This window comes from Marmota monax, unplaced genomic scaffold, assembly GCF_021218885.2.
Source record: "Marmota monax isolate L192 unplaced genomic scaffold, Marmota_monax_Labrador192_F-V1.1 WCK01_AAM20220418_F8-fsc00061, whole genome shotgun sequence".
In the NCBI taxonomy this organism is placed as follows: domain Eukaryota; kingdom Metazoa; phylum Chordata; class Mammalia; order Rodentia; family Sciuridae; genus Marmota; species Marmota monax.
The window spans coordinates 1,040,235-1,048,545 of NW_026695230.1; the positions used below are offsets into that span (position 1 = coordinate 1,040,235).

The window sequence follows — 8,311 nt, forward strand, 5'->3', positions numbered from 1 at the left end:
AAAGATTATTTTTTCAGCAGTCGTGGTTAACTCTGTTCTGGGGAAAGCAGGACATTAAAACATCAGCAGTTGCCTTAGAAAAATTTAGTTTAGGGTTTATTGGAAGTTCAGTTTGTTCTTTATGATGTTCTGCTTTTTTGACTTCGCTTTTCCTTAGGAAAAGCTGTTCAGCATCTTGAATCACTTTCTCAACTACAGAATTAAGCCAAATGTGAAACTCATTTCCAAAGTAAATTGCAAATTAATATGCTCAAGAACAGATTTATACATTATGACCATTTCTTTATTCATTTTGACTAATTAAAACTAAATCAATGGTAGAAATATATATTTAGTGTTGAATTTAACTCAATTTAATCATTTCTTTATTTGTTACAATATGTCAAGTTGCTTAGCCAATATTTGATAATACAATATTACAGAAGGAGAGTTAGGCAATGGCTTTACTGCCCACCTGGGTCAGCTTTCTGACATTTCACATTATGGCATCAGGGAGTCACTGTGAATGCTATATAGATTGATCATTTCTAACTGGGAGAGGTCACTGTAGTGCTCTAAAATTTTGATAAATTCTTCAAATGTATTTGGATTAATTTTATACTAGAAGGAGAGCCCTTTGACAGACCATCTATTTTCAAGTCTGAAAACCCTTCATGACTGATAGCATCTGTCTAGAAATGAGGATAAATTCTAAAGATTTCTTTTTCTTCATTAACTTTCATATCTGCCTTGCATCTCATTCTGATAGTAACCATTGTTGGAGAAAATAGTTTAACTTCCTTACCCTACAGTTGTGTTCACTACAATTTTAAGAATAAAAACATTTACTGTGAAGAAACAGATGTCAGAACACAGGGAATTATTTTCAAGTTCTACAAGTGTCAGTCGTTGACCTTTTGCATTTATCCATCCATTTGAAAATAGTTATCAAGAAAGCTTGAAATAGTGACACAAAAATGTAATCCAACTGATTTGGGAGGCTGAAGAAGTAGGATTGAAACTTAGAGGCCAGAATCAACAACATAGGGATATACCATATCAAAAGAAAAAGGGGAGGGTATATGTTTCAATGGTGGAAAGCTCCTGGGTTCAATCCTCAGTACTGTCAAAATGAATGTTAACAAAAAAACTACAGACAGATTATTCTCTCTTATGTGAGCAAGTGCTGTACAACATACATAGATATTAAATAAGTAAGTGTTCTAAAAAAGAGAGAGCAGGGTGTTAGTAGAGCAAAGAATGAGCATCTTATCTAATTGGGAGACACAGGAACAATTGCTTGAATTGAAATATGGAAGTTTAATGGATTAGACAAAGGGGAATGAAGGAAAGAAAGAGGGGATAGGAATAGGAAAGACAGTGGAATGAATCAGATGTAACTTTCCTATGTTCATATATAACAGTGAAACTCCACATCATGTACAAGGAACAGAATGAGATCCTAATTATAATAAGTTATACTCCATGTGTATATAATATGTCAAAATACTACTGTCATATATATCTAAAAATAGCTAAATAAAATAATAAAAAATAAAATAAAATAATAAAAAAGGAATGTTATGGAAATCTTCAGGAAGAGTAAGAAGTAACTAGCTGCAGGAGGGTCCAAAACTGTTGTTGGTGAAAATGGTGTGTGGAAATATGAAATAATGTCACCACAGGATAACCTGGAATCTTATGAGTTCTATGGTAAGCCCAAAGGAACCAAACTTAGTTGCCAAATTTGTATTATCTAATGGATGTGGGATATCTACATACAATATCAACTTGAAGAATCTTGAATGACTTTTTCTATAAAAATTTTCTTCCATAAAAATATTCATTTATTTCAATTAACAATTAACATAATGATCATTAATCTCCTATCACATATCATTCTAAGAATGAAATAATGGACCAGATGTACAAAGGTCCTGCCTTGTGGAGCTTCCATTTTGACAATGAGAGAAACATAATTAAACTAATATTCAGTATAGCTAGTTGTAATGAATCCAGTGAACCCTTAGGGAATTCAGAGGAATTCAAGCTTGCTTTTCTGGTTATAATTTGCTTTATTCTTACTTAGAGGGAGAAATCATTAAAAAATTTTGGAAGAACCCATTATTTGATTGTGTTCATGTATATTTATTTGTATTTTATTTTTAATGGTTTAATTGGTCCATTATAATTATACATCACAGGGTGATTCATTATGAATATTTTCATATATTCATACAGGTACATAACATAATTTGATTAATCGCCTTCCTAGACTCTCCCCTTTTCTTCTTTCCTTTCTAGCTTGTAAGTTACTATACTTTAGTCTACTGTACTCCCTTCTACTTTTTCTGATATCCTTTTCTTATTTAATTTTTCTCTCCAGATTAACACACATACACACACACACACACAAACACATACACACAGCTATTTCTCAAAGGAAAAACTTATTACTAATGTAAATTTTTTAAAAAAAGTTAGTTGATCTTTTTAATAATGATGTGCAAAGAAGAAAATAAATAAAAGGGAACAATGAACCCAGCACTATGATAAGCATTGTGGAATGAATAATTGAATGAATGAATAAATAAATTTCTTTGGTTAGAATATTAAAATGGTACAATTATAAATGCAAAGTGAAAGTGGTCCTATCATATTTTAGTTTCTTCTTGCTAAATGCAACCACTCTTTAATTGCTTTTTAGAAGCATCCATGTGCATATACCCACATACATACTTCGCTCTATATATCCCTCTCTGACACATAGGAAAGCACATCACTCAATTTTTTGAACAAAATAGATTATATTTCATGAGTAAAATTTTCCTTTTGAATTTTTTTTCTGAAAAAATATATGTTTAAAAACATTATATTTGAAAGTATACAGAAAAAATAGCATGGTGATAAAAATTAAATAGAATTTTTATATAGTCCAAAAATTCCACTTCTGGGAATATATCCAAAAGAGTTCAAAGTAGGTACTGATCTGATGTTTGTAAACTAAGCTCATAGCAGAATTATTCACAAAAGCCCAAAGATAGAAATTATCCAAACATCCGTTAATAGATCAATCAAAAAATAAAATAGGTTATATACATAAAATAAAATATTATTGCATCTTAAAAATAAATGAAAATCTGATACATGCTGCAGAAATGAACCTGGAAGACATTATTCTAACTGAAATATATCAGATACTAAAGGACAAATGCTGTTTGGATCCACTTCTATGAGGTACCTACAAGAAGAAAGTTTACAACAGAAAGTGGAGTAGTTACCTGGCACTTCAGGGAGGAAGGAAGAGGCAACTACCATTTACAGTTATGTATGTTTTGATACTGTTTTAAAAGAGAAAATGTGCAGCTCTATCTCAGTGATTTGAACCTCCACATGCTATTTCATTGTGAGGTTTCACCATGCATCATTAAACTGCACCTTCTGATCACTTCATTTCTTTCTATTGATAGGGAAATGGAAACAAAGCTACAATAATAATTCTGATACACATGTGCTTTTATAGGGGTGGTATCAGGAGCTCAACTCAAGGGACTCATATGTCCTTTTGTTGAAAAATACATGTGAAGTATATATTCCATCTGTGAAGACATAAAAAAGTTAATAAACATGAACAATTTAGATTTTGATATAGAAAACTCTTCCAGACAGAAAGTACTAAATTTACTCTGAGTCTGAGAAAGTTTGTTTTCCCTATTCCCTGCTGTATATGTAAATATTTAAAGTATTGTCAATATAAGATAAAACTATGACTGTTTTTGTGTTTAAGAATATGTAAGATAGGGGTATAGGGGGTGCAGGTGTGTGTGTGTGTGTGTGTGTGTGTGTGTATGCCTGCTCATTATTTGCTGGGAACTGCCATAACGAAATGCAACCACTCTGGCTTAAACAATAGAAGTTCATTTACTTTTAATTTTAGTGGCTGGAATTCCAAGATCAGGGTGCCAGCATAGTAAGTTTTTAGTGAAGACATGAGGAGTATGGTAAGGGAAAACAGCTCAGGACATGACTTTAGGAAGCAGAGAGTGATTCCTATCACTACTGACAAAATATATACCCCAAAGTCATGCTCCCAATGACCCATATCCTTCAACCACACACTACCTGCTCATAGTTACCAGCCAGTTAATCCCTGTCAGGGTATTAATGCACTGGTTAGGTTAAGGCTCTCATAACCCGATCATTTCACCTCTAAAATTTTTTGTATTGTCTCACATATGAGCTTTTTGGGTACACTCAATATCTAAACCATAACATTTGACCCCCTAGCCACCCCCTGGAGATCTTGTCTATCTGAAAATCCAAAATACATTTAGCACATTTCCAAGAGCTGTCATAGTGTCAGCAATTTTAGCATTGCCCAAAAGTCCACGTCCTATGTCTCCTTTGAGACTCAAGGCAAAATTCTCAGTGTGAGCCTGTGTAATAATCAAAAGCAAGATAACATATATCTAACATAAAATGCTACATAGTAAACCTGTCCATACCAAACGGAAGAAACATGGGCATAGAAAAAAAGGATGGGACCAAAGCAAGACTGAAATCCAGCTGGGTAAACAAGTTTTTTAGCTGCATGTTCAGTATCTGGGACAAATGGCATCCTGACGCTCTTTGCAAAGATCTTGTGTGGCTCTACCCCTATGGTGTTATTGGTTTCAGCCCACAAGGTATCTCTCTTGGCTTGTCTCTGCTCAATTTCTGCAGCTTTCCTTGGCAGATGTCCCACGTTACTGTCATTTCTTAATCTTTGGGGTCTCTATTGTAGCTAAGGCTTTTTTCTCACATCTCCATGCATGCCCTCTCCAGGCTGCTGATGCAAGATCAAAGGACAGGCAGTTAGTGTACAGGATTGGGTCAGGTAGGAAAAATAGAAGCTGATTCAAACGAAATAGAATTTTAATACCTTCCGGGACATATATCCTTCTCCTTACCAGAGGCCAAGGTCACCTGCTTGCATGGAAGTGTTCCTCCCAGCAAGAGGTTGTTAATGAGTACCCCCTGCATGACTCCCTTTCTGTTTTTCTAGACAGATGTGAAAAATAGGGAGAGACAGCCCCTAGAAGGCTCCTTTTGGGAGGAGGCATGAAAAGAAAGAAACCAAGGAACTGTAAGAGGACAAGATACATCCCTTCCATGGATACCAGCTCTGGGTCCACTTCTCCCCCACCCCAGGAGTCTGTCTCTGTTCTATCATTTAAATAAAACTTCTTTTCTGTGATTGCCTTGTTGTTTCCTGGGTTTTCAATATCCACATGGGGGAAGAAGACCCGATTTTGATTTTCAAGACCAGTATCACTGCCAGCAGGGATTATGATGCTGCTGCATGTTTTCCTGGCCTCCAAAACTTTGTTTTTAAATCTTGATGAAAGCCTACTTGACCCCTTAACTCTAGCATCCTGCATTTCTGCAGAACCAGCACTACATGGTTGAAGCTCAGGTTTGCACAAACTTCAACAGTAGTCAAGCCTCCAGGGACTCTGGCTGCAGAAACTTCTGAATCTCTTGGTGACCGAGCATGGTAAAACAAACAAACAAATACATACATACATACATACATACATACCTTCCTAGGGTTCCCTGTGCAACTAGGGTGGTGCCCCACTGATCTTTGCTCAAAGGATTTTGTACTTTTACATCCTAGAGCCTGAGATGGATATAGACTTGCCAATTCCTGAGCTGTCCTCAATACATCTTTCCAATTAATTCTGGGTGAAGCAATTAGCATTTCTTTAGTGATCACAATGTATTTAACAAACACAATTTCCTAAGCCCAAATTTTACTTGCAGTTTTTCTGGCCAAACTGCCAATTTTTCACGTCTTTGAAAGCTTTACATTCTGCTCCTGATTATCACAATAATTGTGGCTAAAACCTGCTATCTCTCTCTATATATCTATATCCATATCTATATATGAATATATAATATTTACACTAGTTTTATAGACAACTGTCCCATTTCTGTCTCAAAAAGTGAGGGATGGGAGGTCCAAGGGAGAGACATTTTGTGTCTATAGACCTAGACAGCTTCCTTCCCCCAACTACAATATGTCCAATTTCAAGTGCATAGAATAGGGAGAAAGCCACTCATTTCCATTCCAAACAGTCTCCTTTGGGAATTTCTGCCCTGAAATAAGGACCATATCTGAGCTCCTGGGGAACAGACTGAGGACCCTGAGCCTCAGTTCACAAGTAATGTTGTCATTTTCAAGTTGCAGCTTAGAAAAGTCAGGGCTCTCCAGATTTGGGAAGCCCCCTAATTTGCTGGGTCTCTGGCCGCACACAGTTCCTCACACTTCTGACAATAAAAGAAGTCAGGGACATTGGTATTCTTGATCTTAGCAGGAGAGGTGGGTCCAAGTCCCACACAGACTGCACTCAATCATGGGACACCCTGCAAAGGGCTTCCAGCAGTAACAAATGATCACATCCCATGAGTCACCACCTGATTCTACCCTGATGTCTTCATCCATGGCCCACATCTTGCCTTCACTGGAGCTGGCATCTCTATCTTGGTTCTTTCAGTGCTGCCCACCTCTTTGCTTTCATTGTCAGTGTGAGGGGCTCCTTCGGATGCACTGAGGCAGGAGGCCTAGGTGCCTCAGGGGGTTTTAGGAGCACAGGGGCTGGGGTTTCACCCCCTACCACTGCTGCCATCTCTTCCTCTTTCTTTCTTCTTCTTTCTCCTCCTCCTCCTGTTCAGAGTCTGTATCACTGGGGGGTGCCTGGGGAGGGCCAGGAGGTGGGAATCTTTTTTCCCCCCACCTCCCCTGCTCAGCCTTTTTCAACTTCTGCTTCTTGCTCTTCTTAATTCAAGACTTCTTTTCCCCATCCCCAGGACTTGGCAGAGGCCTCCGAAGCACTCCCAAACCAGCCCCACCTCCTGGCCCCAACTTTCAGTTCTTTTGGTCCTTCTTTCGAAGCTGAGAGAGATCTCCCTGGGAAAGGCATACTGTGGGGAGAGCAGCAGGGTACCAGGAGGTTTGTGTCAGAGATATGGGTGACCATGGAGATGCCACTTTGGGCCCATGAAAATCAAAGAGAGAGTCCTTGAGCTTCATTTTCTCAAGCAGGGTGGTATATCAAGAGCCTGCATACATGAGAAGGTGGACCTTGGGGGTCTAGGATGAGCGCTACCTGCTTGAACTGCCCTTCTCTTAGACCATTTTGCTTTTTTAACCAAGGTATGGATGGTTCAAAGATCAGAGGGGCTGAGTCCTGGCCAGCACTGTCCACCACACTCTCACCACAGGTAGGTTCCTCCTGTAAATATTAATACAATCCCACCTCAAGGTAGTTGTTCTCCTGTCTCTACCTCTTTGCTGGGGGGGAGGGCGGGGAATGTAACCAGCATAGGCCAAAACAAAACTACAGAATTTGTTGAAATCTTCAATTGTTCTCTGATGTTTCTCTGGTAGCTTCTGGACTGGGTTGTGCCATGGCTTTCAGCATCGACCCCTCCCCTCCTCCTGGTGCCACCTCTGGTGGTACTCCTACTGCCTTGCTCCACAGAAGTGTCTGCTTCAGCTGAGACTCCCTGCCTGCAATATTGATACCACATGTCATGTAATTTCCTCCACCAGATTAATCACATTTAAATTCAGTCTCACAGAAAATCTCAGAGCACAGACAAAAATGTAGAACACTTCTTAACTAGAACATAGCATGAATGGCCTCTATCCCAATTTTCAATAGAATCCCTATTTTCCTCTGAAACCTCATGAGCCCAGTCTTTACTATCTGCAGTCCTATTAGTATTCTGATCTTCTGAGCTCCCACTAGATTTGCCATTAAGCTCTGCCTACAACATTTTAAATCTTTTTCAGCTTAGAGCTCTGAGCTTTTCAAATTTCCTCCCATAAATTCCCCAAATCTCAAAAAGTTTCTGAATCACGTGGTCATAGCAATGATGCCACTTCTAGGTGCCATTTTTATTTAGCCAGCATTTTCACTGCTGTTGATCAAAAGCCCTGACAACAATCTTAGAGGAGGAAAAGTTTTTTGGCACTCATGGTTTCAGAGGTCTTAGTCCATAAATGACTACATTTCTCAGGGTCTATGGTAAAGCAGGGCATTATGGAAAAGAGTGTGGTGGGGGAAAGCAGCTCAGGGCATGGCACCAGAAAGCAGAGAGAGAGAATATTCTGCCTCTCCCACTGACCAAGTATATACCCCAAGATATGCCCCAATGACTCATCTCCTTCAACCACTCAGATAATCCCTTTAAGGTAGCTCATGTACAGATTAGGTTAAGTCTTTAATAACCCAATCATTTTACCTCTAAAATGTCTTGCAATGTCTCACATATGAGCTTTTGG

At 38.3% G+C, this 8,311-nt stretch overlaps 1 pseudogene; it reads right to left on the reverse strand.

Moving 5' to 3' along the window:
* Positions 1–6,221: 6,221 nt before the first annotated feature.
* LOC124088636 (PHD finger protein 23-like) lies at positions 6,222–7,402 on the reverse strand (annotated as a pseudogene).
* Positions 7,403–8,311: the final 909 nt, after the last annotated feature.